Below are 14,992 nucleotides of genomic sequence, written 5' to 3' on the forward strand. Positions count from 1 at the left end.
GCAAGGAATGTCACACACATAGAGTGCATTGTAGTAATGCAATCTTGAAGCAACCATCCTTTTGCAGGAAGCGTGTTCTAACAGGCCCATCTATCTACTCCAGTATGGAGGACTTGACCTGGCATGTGTAACCTGACTTGGTTGGATGAAGCAGATGGGCCTGTCCTTGCCGCTGCTTGTCCACCAGGTTTCTCTTACCCACAGCAACCCAGGTCATATGGGTGGGGAGGGGGGGTTGCAGTGATTTTTAGGAAGTCATTAGCTTACACTGAGCGTCCTATTGGGAAGACCCAGTTTACTGAGTGCATGTTCTGGAAGTTGGGAAATAGGGGCAGTACAGGATTTCTTTTGGTGTACCGACTTCCCCGCTGCACCAAGGATTCCCTGCCCAAGCTGCTTCAAGTTGTAGCAGATGTTCTCCTGGAGACACCTAGTTTGGTTATCCTAGGGCAGGCATGTCTATCTTCAAGTAGGCTGTGATCTACGATCCAATATAAAAAACTGGCAGTAATCTAGCACCCTGGGATGGGTTCAGGGTGGGCGGGCAGGCGCTGGCTGCTTCCCCCAAAGGCACAGGGCAAACTTTGATACCATCAACCAAGACATTCTTCTGGGCCGTCTAGAGGGGCTGGGAGCTGGGGGCACTGTCATACAGTGGTTCCGCTCCTTCCTCCTGGGCTGTGTTCAGAAAGTGGTGTTGGGGGATGAGTGTTCAGAAACCTGGGCTCTCACTTGTGGGGTGCCTCAGGGCTCTGTCCTCTCCCCCATGTTTTTTAACATCTATATGACGCCTCTGGGAGAGATCATCAGGGGGTTTGGGCTATGTGTTCATCAGTATGCAAATGTTACCTAGCTCTACCTCTCTCAAATCAGAACCAGTGAAGGCAGTGAAGGTCCTGTGTAAGTGTCTGGAGGCGGTTGAGGGATGGGTGGCGGCTAACAGATTGAGGTTGAATCCTGACAAGACAGAAGTACGGTTTTGTGGGGACTGGGGGTGGGTGGGTGTGGAGGACTCCCTGGTCCTGAATGGGGCAACTGTGCCCCTGCAGGACCAGGGGCACAGCCTGGGAGTCATTTTGGACTCACAGCTGTCCATGGAGGCGCAGGTCATTTCTGTGTCCAGGGCAGCTGCCTACCATCTGGTATGCAGGATGAGACCCTACCTGCCCATGGACTGTCTTGCAAGAGTGATGCATGCTCTAGTTATCTCCTGCTTGGACTACTGCAATATGCTCTATGTGGGGCTACCTTTGATGGTGACCCGGAAACTACAACTAATCCAGAATGCGGCAGCTAGACTGGTGACTGGGAGTGGCCGCCGAGACCATATAACACTGGTCTTGAAAGACCTACATTGGCTCCCAGTACGTTTCCGAGCACAATTCAAAGAGCTGGTGCTGACCTTTAAAGCCCTAAACGGCCTCGGTCCAGTATATCTGAAGGAGCGTCTCCTCCCCTATTGTTCTGCCCGGACACTGAGGTCCAGCTCCGAGGGCCTTCTGGCGGTTCCCTCACTGCGAGAGGCCAAGTTACAGGGAACCAGGCAGAGGGCCTTCTCGGTAGTGGCGCCCACCCTGTGGAACGCCCTCCCATCAGATGTCAAAGCGATAAACATCTACCTGACATTCAGAAGACATCTGAAGGCAGCCCTGTTCAGGGAAGTTTTTAATATGTGACATTTTACTGTATCTTTCATCTTTGTTGGAAGCCGCCCAGAGTGGCTGGGGAAACCCAGCCAGATGGGCAGGGTACAAATAAATTTTTTATTATTATTATTATTATTATTATTATTATTATTATTATTATTATTATTATTATTATTATTATTAATATTATTAATCAGGGTCCAATCCTTCCTTTACTTTGCTGTGATGGCCTGGGAATCCGATTCAGAGGCTGAACCGGAGGAATCCCAGCCTGCACAGGAGTCCCCGCCTCCAGGGCCGGCTGAACTGGGGCAGGGCCTTGATTCTGAAGCGCCTGCACCTGTGCTGGATCTTCAGGTGCAGGCACCAGGTGAATCCACTCTGGCCCCGGAGGTGGTTGAGGACTCAGTGCCTACAGGTGAGTCTCCCCCTGGGTCCAGTAACCCTTCGGCCTCTCCTGAACTGCAGAGGCTCAGGGCAGAGAGGCGGAGGGAACTGGTTTCTCCCAGGAGGAGTGCTTGCCTTAAGGCCAGGAGAGGCGGGTCTCCTGGGGGCCAGGACCGCCCCTGGCCTCAGAGAAGATAAAGGCCAGTCAGTCCGGTCCCAGGTTGTGGGAGCAACATTGTTGAAGAGCTGTTTCGGCCAGCACCCAGTCCGGTTCCCCCAGAGTTCCTGTCCTTGCCCGGCTCCTCACTGTGGACCCCGCTTCGCCCGTGGAGGACTGTCTGCCTGCCCTCGACTCAGGTCCTGGACCTCGCCCCACGGTAACCTCCCCCCTGGACCAGCACATTTGCGAACGCAACAGGAGGGATTTAAGAGGACAAAACAAGAAATGAAGGAAGTGAGGCGAGAGGAAGAGAGGATCAGAGTCGAGATGTGGGAATTAAATAAATCACAAGAAGAGATTAAAGACGTGATTGCCATGAATGAATTGAGACAGAGGGAAGTTAACCTGAGGTTGAGAGCCGTCCCGGAGATACAGAATGAAAATATTAAAGAGAGACTGATTTCGGAATTGGCCCAATGGATAGAAGAGGTAGCTAATCAGTACAAAACACATTTAGGATGAGAGTAAGAACAACTAAAACAAGAAAATTTCCAGGAGATTGTTTAATTGCCTTCAAGGATAGGGAAATGAGAAATTTGATATTACAGAAGAACAGAGAGAAAAGACTTTACATAGATGGAAGTTACATAATCATCTTTAAAGACATACCAATAAGACTATTGAAACGAAGAGCCCCATACAAACCATTGGTGCAGGTCCTTAAGAAAAACAACGTTTTTGCAGACTGACGAGTCCAGAAGAAACAGGGAAGTTTCTGAGGTATAAGGAATTAAAGGTATAAGGAATTAAAAGCAGATGATGGAGATGTTGAAGAGGTTAAAGGAGCAGAAAAAGGAGCAGGAGCCAAGGAAGAATCAGAATCGGGGGAAGAAGAAGAGGAGAATTGGGAAAAGGCAGAAGAAGAAGAGGAAGAAGAAGAGACAGATAAAGTATAAAAAAATAAAAAGAAAACCAAATTTATTTAATTGGAAATCATCATGGCCCTAAAATTATGGAATTGAAATATTAATGGGATGAATGAGGGGGGGGAAACGGAATAAAATCGAACAATTCTTAAAAAAGAAAAATCTGGACATTATATGTTTACAAGAGACACATGTTGCAAGGAAACACAGGAAAATTTTGATTAATAAAAGACTAGGAAATGAATTTGTATCTTCAGACAAAGAGAAAAAAAGAGGGGTAGTTCTATATATTAAAAGTAAAATTGAATCACAACAAATCTTCAAAGATGAAGAAGGAAGGATTATAGCAGTACGGATCAAATGGCAAGGCAAAAGTTTGATAATTGTCGGGATCTAACGGAAATAAGACTAATTTCTATAAAATCCTAGAAGAAAAACTATTTGAATTTATGGACCAGAAAATGATAGTAATGGGAGACATGAACGGCATAGTTTCATTGGAAATGGACAGACTAAGAGACGGACTAAGTAAAGAAGGAAAATTACCTAAGACTTTTTTTCCTATGGTTAAGAATTACAATTTGATCAATATTTGGAGACTTAGATATCCGCTCGAGAAACAATTTACTTTTTTTTCTGAACCGAATCAGTTAATGTCAAGAATAGACCAAATATGGGTCTCGAATGAATTGACTCCAAGAATTTTACAAATTGAGATTCAACCAAGAATAATCTCGGATCACAATCCAATAAAAATGGAACTGAAAGGACTTGAGGAAAGAACTTTTAGATGGAGAATTAATGATTATCTCTTCGATGATCAAAAAATTATAGAAAAAGCACAAAAGAAACTAACTGAGTATTTGGCGGACAACAGTAATAAAGGTACGAAGATGAGCGTAGTATGGGACGCAAGCAAGGCAGTGATGAGAGGTTTCTTCATTCAACAGAATTCATTAAAGAATAAGAACAGAGAAAAAGGGAGAAAAGAAATCTTAAAGCAAATAATGGACAATGAACAAAGATTAATTAAAAACCTAATAATGTAAAAATAAAACAAGAGACTAAGACCCTACAAACACAATTTGCAATGATCATAAATAAAGAAATAGAACTGAATATTAAAAGGTTAAGACAAAAAAACTTTGAATTCGCGAACAAATCAGGTAAATGGCTTGCGTGGCAAATCAAAAAGAGAAAGGAGCAAAATACAATTAACAAAATTACTGTAAATGGAGAAGAGATTGATAATCCGAAAGGAATCAGAAAGGGATTCTTGGACTTTTATAGACAATTATATAAAAACAGAGAAAGAAATAATATGAGGAAAATAGAACGATTTTTGAAAGAAAAAAAGGTGCAGAAGATCCCGGCAGAAAAGAAAGGCCAACTGAATGCCCCAATAGGAAACGAGGAGATAAAAGAGGTTATAAAGGAACTGAAAAGGGGGAAAGCCCCAGGACCTGATGGATTTACATCAGGTTACTATAAAGAACTGAGAAATGTTTTGATGACTCCATTGAAAGAAGTTATGAATAACATTTTAAAAGAAAGAGACATCCCGGAAACATGGAAAGAAGCATTCATTACATTTATCCCTAAACAGGACTCAGACTTAACATAAGTTAAAAATTACAGGCCTATTTCACTGCTCAATACAGACTGCAAAATATTTGCAGGGATTTTAGCGAATAGACCGAAAAAGATATTGCAATAAATTATTCATAAAGATCAAGCGGGTTTCCTTCCAGGCAGGCAGATGAAAGATAATATAAGAAACGTAATTAATATTTTGAAGTATCTGACTGCCAGGAATGAGAAACAAGCTATATTAATGTTTGTAGATGCAGAAAAGGCCTTTGACAATATTGCTTGGGACTTTATGCTAAAGAATCTGGAGTATATGGATGTGGGGATTGAGTTCTTCAGTGGGATAAAGGCAATTTATACAGAGCAGAAAGCAAAGTTGATTGTTAATAATGTGACTACAGAAGACATAAAAATAACAAAAGGAACTAGACAGGGATGTTCACTCTCACCACTGCTATTTATAATGGTCCTAGAGGTTTTTCTAAAGACGATGAGACAAAATGAACAAATAAAAGGGGTGACAGTTGGTCAAAATGAATATAAAGTGAAAGCCTTTGCGGATGATCTGGTAATAATGATTGAAGAACCATTAGAAAGTGTAAAAGAAGTATTGGACGAGATTGAGAAATTTGGAAATGTGGCAGGGTTTAGATTAAATAAGAAAACTAAAATGATTGCAAAAAATATGGATCAAAGTATGATAGAAATAATGCAACAAAGAACAGAGATAGAGGTGGTGAAAAAGGTAAAATATTTAGGAATTTGGTTAACTCCTAAAAATATTGATTTGTTTAAGAATAATTATATACCAGTCTGGAATGGAATAAGGAAAGATCTGGAGGTGTGGGGCAGAATGAAGCTATCTTACTGGGGCAGAATTTCTACGATAAAAATGAGTGTCCTTCCAAAGATGTTATTCTTGTTTCAGACTATCCCCATAATAAAGGGGGTAGTAATCTTTAAAGAGTGGCAAAAAGTGCTCTCAAGGTATATCTGGCAGGGCAAGAAGCCGAGAATTAAATTTAAGTTATTAACGGATGTAAAGGAAAGAGGAGGCTTCGCCCTGCCGGATTTGAAACTATACTATGAAGCACCATGTCTCTGCTGGTTAAAAGAATGGATAAAATTAGAGAATAAGGAGTTACTAGATTTAGAAGGATTTGATAACAGATTTGGATGGCACACGTATTTATGGTGTGAAAAGAAGAAAATTCATAAAGGCTTTGGGAACCACATATTCCGGAGTTCACTAATAGAAATATGGGATAGGTATAAAAACCTACTAGAACCAAGAGTTCCACACTGGTTGTCCCCATTAGAAGTTATGAGTGTAAAGAAATTAAATATGAGAGGTAATTGGATTACATACGGTGAATTGATAACCAAAGAAGGAGGAAAATGGAAACTAAAGCCATACGAACAAGTTAGAGAACATGTTTATGATTGGTTGCATTATTTTCAGGTTAATGAAATTTTTAAAAAAGACATTAAAGAACGTGGTTATGCAAAAAAAGACTCAAAGTTTCAGACAGATGTGATAAATAATGATTGTAAAATTTTGTCAAAAATGTATAAAATATTGTTGGAATGGAATATGAAAGATGAAGAAGTTAAATCGGTAATGGTACAATGGGCCAGAGATTTTGGTTACAATATACAATTTGAGGATTGGGAAAAACTATGGAAGGAAAATCTAAGATTTACGGCTTGTACGGCATTGAAAGAAAATGTTATGAAAATGTTTTACAGATGGTATATTACATCGGTAAAATTAGCAAAAATGTATAAGACATGTAATAAGTGTTGGAAATGTAAGGAAAAAGAAGGAACATTTTATCATATGTGGTGGGATTGTAAGAAAGTGAAGGGTTTCTGGGAGATGATATATGATGAAATGAAAAAGATGTTAAAATATACATTTGTAAAGAAACCAGAGACCTTCCTGTTAGGGATTACAGGAATGGAAATAAAAAGAAAGGACTATAAACTTTTCCAATATGCAGTTACAGCAGCAAGAATTCTACTGGCCCAGAAATGGAAATGAGGAAATACCAACGATAGAAGAATGGAGATTGAAACTGACGGACTATGCAGAATTGGACAGACTAACTGGGAAAATTAGATATCTTCAAGACCAAAAGTTCATTGAGGACTGGGGGAAATTTGTTGAATATCTGAAAAGTATATGTGATGTGCAAACAACGCTAGTGGGGTTTCAAGAAGCACTGTGAAAGTTGAGATATATTGTTAAAAAGAAATAGAAGTGGGAGGGAAGTTTAACGGCAATATAAATAGAAGAAATGCGTAATTGAGAGGTAAATATGGATGATTGTCAGAGAAGCTGAAGGAAGTCCAAACAGAGTCAAATTTGTGGAAATTTCGATAAGACTGTATATTTGCCTTGAAAAATTAATAAAAATTATTTTTTAAAAAAATAAACCTGTCCAAAAAAGTAATATTTTTTTTGTAAAAAAAACCCTTCAAAATCAATTTATTTTATAACCACAAAAAACACCCTCCTTATTTTTACAGCATAATAAGTACAGTGGTGCCCTGCAAGACGAATGCCTCGCAAGACGGAAAACCTGCAAGACGAAAGGGTTTTCCGTTTGCGAGTTGCTTCGCAAGACGAATTTCCCTATGGGCTTGCTTCGAAAGAAGAAAGCCCATAGGGAAATCTCCGGGGACCTCTTTTAAATGCTGGCGGTGGGGAGCAAAGCCTTTCCCCCCCTCCGGCCTTCAGAAGAGGTCCAGGAAGGCCGGCGGGGGCCGAAAGGCTTTGCTCCCCACCGCCAGCATTTTAAAAGCAGTCTGGGGTAGCAGGGAAGCGCTTCCCGCTGTCCCGGACGGCTTTTGAAGGCAGGCGGGGGGCAAAAGTCTTTGCTCCCCCTGCCTGCCTTCCCGGGAGAGCGGAGAAACGCGCTGCGTTTCTCTGCTGTCCCGGACGGCTTTTGAAGGCAGGCAGGGGGGGGGGAGCAAAGACTTTCGCCCCCCGCCCGCCTTCAGAAGAGGTCCAGGACCTCTTTTGAAGGCTGGCGGGGGGCAAAAGTCTTTGTCCCCCCTGCCTGCCTTCCCGGGGGCTTTTAAATCGCCCCGGGACAGCGGAGAAGTCCCGGGGCGATTTAAAAGCCCTTGTCCCCCCCCCCCATCCTTCAGAAGAGGTCGGGGGACAGACTGTCCCCGGACCTGGTCTGAAGGCAGTTTCCATAGGAACGCATTGATTGATTTTCAATGCATTCCTATGGGAAACCATGCTTCGCAAGACGAAAAAACTTGCGGAACGAATTAATTTCGTCTTGCGAGGCACCACTGTACATGGTTAGCCCATTCTACAACAAAAGTATGATACACGTGTTAGTTGTGGTTTGTGCGCTATGGTTTATTGAACATACTGGGAATAAAATGACAAAAATTCACTTTGAATGGTTGGTGACCTTTTTCTGTGGCACCTAATACCATTTTTATACCTTATTTTGAAAGAGACCACAATTAGCTTTATTTTGATACCAAAATAAGCCCAATCGGTTGAAAAATAAGCGAAACAGGAGGTTTTTTCTAAACTGACACAGAAATTGCATTAGCCTAAATTGCACAAAAATTGAAATTTTCAAAAAATTCTCCTGTGCCCAATTTTGGACCAAAAAATCTTTAAAAATTTATTTGAGGTTATCTCATAGTGGTGATGGCTTGTGAATGCTCTTCGCAGTAAGTACCTCTGATCACTCAAGGATCAGATCACTCTGATCACTCAATCGCCACTTCCTGCCCACCTCCCTCTGCCTGTTCCTGCTCCTCTCTGGCATTCTCCGGCAGTACCATGACACACACAAAAAACTGAAGAAAATCTGAGTCGTGAGAGCACGGTCAAATATTAAAATCAGGTGATTTGTGATTTGGCGTGGAATGATCCTCGGTTGAAATTCAACCTGATGGAGCCTTCCAAAGAACTTGTTCACTTATTTTTTGGAAGTTTTGGTTGGTCTGGATAAAAGGTGTTGCCTGATACTGGATTTTTACATTTTTTCTCTTGTACCCAACAAGTTTTTCTTTACTGTTTTTAAATTTACATGTTTTTATTGTCTTCTAAGTGCTATTTCCCATCTAAGCATGTTTTGATTTGTTTTGGTTTTTTTTAGATGAAAGCATCAATCCTTTCTGGCCTGCGCTCAACTGTTTCATGGTGATCCTGGATAAGCTTGGGTCTAAAGTATGGGGACAGGTCATTGATCCAATCCAGGCATTTCAAACTATTGTCAACAATGCGAGCTATCAGAAAGCAAGAGAGACTATTCGCCAAAGTTGCATCAGGTTGGTCCTTTATCCTTTTATTATTATTTTTAAAATACAGCAGTGTGCACATTTTCTTTTCACAGAGGTTAAAAATTCAGGTAAAATCCCAATTAGCTGGAAGTATACAATTGTGGTCCCAATTTACAAGAAAGGACAACCTATAGATCTTGGCAACTATAGGCCAATTAGTTTGCTTTCCATAATGGGGAAATTATATGCCCATTTCCTTTGCTTTAAATTAGCAACATTTCTTGAGGATAATAACATAACCTCTGAAGCCAAGGCTGCTTTCCGTACGAAGTACTCAACATCTGACCACTGTCTTGTGCTGTCACACCTAGCAGAGAAATATACTAGGACCACTCCAAGGCCATTTATATATGGCCTTTATGGACCTAAAATCTGCCTTTGCCTCCATCCCTAGATCCAAATTATGGTCAAAGTTGTATTCAGTGATGGAGGACAAGAGACTCCTATACCTTATAAAAGCCTTATATAGTGATAGCAACATGTAGGTTGCTGGGGCAACTCTCTAACAAAATCACAATGTTAAGAGGGGTCAGATAGGATTGTATTCTGCCCCCCCCCCATTGTTTAATCTTTTTTATTATTATTTTTTTAAAGAATTTTTATTAAAGTTTCAACAAATTTTATCATAACAAAACAAAACAACACAATAACAGACAAAAAACAGTATAAAACATAAAAAACAAAAAGAAATATATAAATTCAAATCTTAATTTCTTGTAGCTTACTTTCCCGACTTCCTCACACCTCCCCTTTCTGTATTCCAATTTCTAATTTATTTTCAGCAAATCCTTCCTCTATTTTGACTAATTTTAATATTGCTTATTTTCTTTTAAATTAACCATTACCGCTACTCGCTACTAACCACTTATCTTCTAATCCCCCATGATTTTAACATTGATTAATTTTGCTATATTTCTTTACTTATTACTCATAAAACATCTTTGCATATTCCTTTCAACTATGTCACTAATGCCGCACTATCTTTATATCCTGCATCACATTTAACATTCAGATAGTTTGCAATGTTTTTGCAGATAGTCTTTAAATTTCTTCCAATCCTCTTCCGTTTGTTCTTCTCCCGTGTCTCGGATTCTGCCAGTCATTTCTGCCAGTTCCATGTAGTCTATCAATTGCATCTGCCATTCTTCCAAGGTGGGCAAATCTTGTGTCTTCCAGTACTTTGCGATGAGTATTCTTGCTGCTGTTGTTGCACACATAAAGAAAGTTCTATCCTTCTTTAACACCATCTGGCCGACAATGCCCAAGAGAAAGGCCTCTGGTTTCTTAAGGAAGGTATACTTAAATACCTTTTTCAGTTCATTATAGATCATTTCCCAGAAAGCCTTAACCTTTGGGCACGTCCACCAGAGGTGAAAGAATGTTCCCTCAGTTTCCTTACATTTCCAACACTTATTGTCAGGCAAATGGTATATTTTTGCAAGCTTGACTGGTGTCATGTACCACCTATAAATCATTTTCATAATATTTTCTTTCAAGGCATTACATGCCGTGAATTTCACACCAGTGGTCCATAACCGTTCCCAGTCAGCAAACATAATATTATAACCAATGTCTTGTGCCCACTTAATCATAGCTGATTTGACCGTTTCATCCTGAGTATTCCACTTTAACAGCAAGTTATACATTCTTGACAGTACCTTGGTTTTAGGTTCTAACAATTCCGTTTCTAATTTCGATTTTTCCACCTGGAAACCTATTTTTTTATCCATATTAAAAACCTCTCTAATTTGGTAATAGTGTAGCCAATCTCGCACTTTATCTTTTAATTTCTCAAAACTCTGCAATCTCCATGTATCTCCATTTTGTTCTAGTATCTCCCAATATTTCGGCCATTTGGCCTCCATATTGTGTCTTTTCAGAGCCTTAGCTTCCATAGGTGACAACCACCTTGGGGTCTTGTTTTCTAATAAATCTTTGTATCTTGTCCAGACATTAAAAACTGCTTTCCTGACAATATGGTTCTTGAATGCTTTATGAGCTCTAACCTTGTCATACCACAAATATGCATGCCACCCAAACGCATTGTTAAACCCTTCCAAATCCAGTATATCGGTGTTTTCAAGAAGTAGCCAGTCTTTCATCCAGCAGAATGCTGCTGATTCATAATATAGCTTCATGTCCGGCAGGGCAAACCCCCCTCTTTCTTTAGCATCAGTCAATATTTTAAATTTTATTCTGGGCTTTTTGCCCTGCCAGACAAACTTAGAAATGTCTCTCTGCCACCTCTTGAAACAGTCCATCTTGTCCACAATCTGCAAGGTTTGAAACAAAAACAACATTTTTGGCAATACATTCATCTTTATAGTAGCAATTCGACCCAACAAGGAGAGCTTCAATTTTGACCAGATTTCTAAATCTTTTTTAACCTCTGACCAACATTTTTCATAATTATCTTTAAATAAATTCAGATTTTTGGCTGTCATATTTATCCCTAGGTATTTCACTTTCTTCACCACATTTAAATCTGTCTCTTTCTGAAGCCTTTCTATTTCCATTAACGTCATATTTTTCTCCAATACCCTAGTTTTTTGCTTATTTAGTTTAAATCCTGCCACCTGACCAAATTCCTGAATCAGTTCTAAAACTCTTTTCGTACTAGATTCTGGCTCCTGTAACGTCAAAACCAGGTCATCTGCGAGGAGAGGGAGGATCCAACATGGCGGCGAAGGTAGTTTCCGGGTAATTTCGCTTACCCTTATCAAAGTTTTAAGTGGTTTTAAGCGGTTTTTATCCTCCCTTGTTTTTATCCGTGAGTTTTAATGATCTGCTGGCTGTGCTGGCTGTCTTTTAGTATCTTTTAGTACCCCGCTACTTGTGTTATCTTTGTTTTCTTTTTATCTGGGTTGCTCCGACGCCCGGACTTGCCGCCGCCTCCCTAACTGGGAAAGATAAGTGAAAGGTTCTCCTGGGCATAAATCCTCTGCCCTGTCGACCAGCTCTTTCCTTTAGCTTTTAGTTTATTGCATTGCGTGGCTATTCCCTCCCCCCCCACAGGAGTAAAGAATAAAGACACAGGACACAAGAATTTAAGTTAATGGGCGAAAATGGCCACAACTTTATTGATTACAGGTAAGAGTGGTATTGGCTTTAGGCATTGGCCCCTAACCGACTATCCGGTCTAACCGGGAAGGGTTAAACACCAACAGGGGGAGCTACCTGAGATGCGTATCCCTAGGCGCTCCCCGAGGGGTTACCGCTCGGGGGCGCGCTTTAGGCCCTAGCCTCCATAGGTTTCGGACGAGGCGTCGCCCCTCGGAGTCCTTTAACGAACTACCCTTCAATCATTGGGGGAGGTGATGGCGCTCCTCCCCCCCGACCCCATTTGCATGACAATACCCCGGCCAATGCCTACCGCTAAAACCGGGAAAGTTGTGACGAATTTGCTACGAGGTAGGCGAAAAACCAAGTGGCTCACGAACCAGCCAATTAGCCAAATGGGAAAAATTCCTACCTGGCCCCAAATGGCAACCGGCCGAAGCCCATAGCAAGGTCGATGGCAGAACCTAAAGGGTGGGTGGGTGGGAATTCGCGCTCGCTGCCAGGGAGAAAAGGGGCGAGCCGGTGGCTGCCCCGACCTTATGTGGCCTCTAGGAAGCCCGCCCCTGCCGCCAGCCGATTGGCTGGCGCGCGGGGGTGTGACTGGGGAATCCCTGACTCGCGCGAGGCTGACCTCAGCCTCGCCGGAACGTGGGGGATGACTGGGGAAACCCTGAAATCCCGCGAGGCTGACCTCAGCCCCGCGGGAGTGTGGGAGGGGTCGTGAGCCCGCAACTCCACCCCCTCCTGAGGATCGGTAGTGGCATTGCGTGGCTATTCCCTCCCCCCCCACAGGAGTAAAGAATAAAGACACAGGACACAAGAATTTAAGTTAATGGGCGAAAATGGCCACAACTTTATTGATTACAGGTAAGAGTGGTATTGGCTTTAGGCATTGGCCCCTAACCGACTATCCGGTCTAACCGGGAAGGGTTAAACACCAACAGGGGGAGCTACCTGAGATGCGTATCCCTAGGCGCTCCCCGAGGGGTTACCGCTCGGGGGCGCGCTTTAGGCCCTAGCCTCCGTAGGTTTCGGACGAGGCGTCGCCCCTCGGAGTCCTTTAACGAACTACCCTTCAATCATTGGGGGAGGTGATGGCGCTCCTCACCCCCGACCCCATTTGCATGACAATACCCCGGCCAATGCCTACCGCCACACGAGCCGCATTGAGCAGGCTCGCCGCCAATACCCTCAGACCTGTAACCAATCCCTAATTCCCCTAAAAATGTCCGCAAGCCAGATATCGTTGCCGGCATCAGATAAATGCACGCCATCCCAGCGATAAAGCGTATCTTTGCAATATTGAATTTCGGGGTGTTTGATAACCCGTCCGCCCAACGCGGCCACCCTGCGCCTGACGTTGCGCTCCACGATTCGCCTGGCTTTATCCACCGCAGCGGGTTTCACCGCATCCCGCCAATGCCGCCTTTCCAGCAAGGAAGACCAAATTAATGTAGTGTTGGCGTGAGACGCCTGTAACCGTTCCAAATCATTTATAATGTTCCACATTAAGTTCACCCCTTTCCTATATGCCAGGTCGTTCTCACCCAGCTGTATGACCAAGGCATCCGGGGCACCTTCATCGGCGATTTTTTGGGATATGACTGGGAAGAATTCTTCCCAACGCATACCCCGCCTAGAGATCCATGAAACTTTAACATAGTTGGGTAGCTTGAGGTCAGCGTCCCAACGCCTAAATTCCGCTCGGCGTTTCGCCCAATGAACGATACTGTGACCGATAATCCACAGTTGCACCAAGGCAGCACCTGGAAGAATAGAATAAGAGAGCCGGGTAAGGGGAGAGTAAAGACTAGCGGGGAATTAAAAGGGCTTACGAATGTAGCCCTTATATGCGTTGGATTTCCAGCGGCCCATTTCCATAATCCTCTCAGCAGGGAAGCCCATATGTACGGCGGTAGTCGCTGCCCCGATGCGAAAGGAGTGCGCGGCGTACTCCTCTTGTGGAAGACCAATGGCTGCCACTGCCTTACGCATGACTCTCGTGAACTGATGTTTGGAAAGAAAGGAGCCATCAGCATGAACGAAGAAAGGGCCATTAAAATTCGGTCTCACGCACAGATATTTTCTAGCATCTTTTACTGGGCAAGGGCCAGCCCTTTGGGTTGCCTGGAGGCGGATCAAGGTTCCCCTACCAAGCTGATCGGTTTTGGAACTGCGGATTTTTAGCAACACGTGCGAGCTGGCAACTGTTACGTCCCCCAACAACAGGCCCCTATTGGCTGTAAGGTGTTCGCAGACCACCTCGCCAATGCGTAACGCCCCGAAAAATGCGAAGGAAAATGCTGCAGAGAATAATCTGGCCTCATACCTAGACCAACAAAGGACCCTAAGCTTCCTGCGTATTTGGGTAAGTATGTCAAGCGTTATGGGCCTTCTACCATCTTGGCCCTGCGGTCTGGCCCTGCGCCAGCCCTCCAGCATTTTGCGAACTACAAAATGTGAACAGGGATCAACAGAGAATAAAGCTTTAGAAAAGAAAGATATCGCTGCCGAATGGATGTTGAGGGTTTTGGGGGCCCGACCCAGATCGCGAAGCTTAACCATATACTCGATGACTTCTGACTTAGATGGCGGCCTGCCAGGCCTAAACCTCTCCTTCTTCCTGCGGAAAGATGTAAAGTCTAGCCATGCCTTATTGTAAGATTTAAGGGTGGAAGGCGCCAGCGCAGACAATACTCCCTTTATTGCTTCTCGTTTCCAATACTCCAGAGGTGCTCCGGAAACGGTTGCGGCTGCTGCTGCGCATCCGGCGCCAATGAGCGAAAGCGTTCCATCTGGAAACGAGATAGAGCATCCGCAATGTTATTGTCTATACCAGGAACGAATTTGGCGGAAGCGTGGAGGTTCAACCGCAGGCATGAAAGAACGAAATACCGCAAAAG

General features: G+C 43.1%; 1 long non-coding RNA gene across 1 annotated transcript in view; it reads left to right on the forward strand.

The window, feature by feature from the left end:
* The window catches only part of LOC309361321, a 60,885-nt gene extending 51,873 nt beyond the window's left edge, over positions 1–9,012 (forward strand). The window contains exon 3 of the long non-coding RNA XR_014164419.1: positions 8,846–9,012. This is a non-coding gene — a long non-coding RNA (uncharacterized lncRNA). The remainder of the gene's footprint in view (positions 1–8,845) is intronic.
* Positions 9,013–14,992: the final 5,980 nt, after the last annotated feature.

This window comes from Podarcis melisellensis, assembly GCF_964234715.1.
Source record: "Podarcis melisellensis genome assembly, chromosome: W".
Classification (NCBI taxonomy): Eukaryota; Metazoa; Chordata; class Lepidosauria; order Squamata; family Lacertidae; genus Podarcis; species Podarcis melisellensis.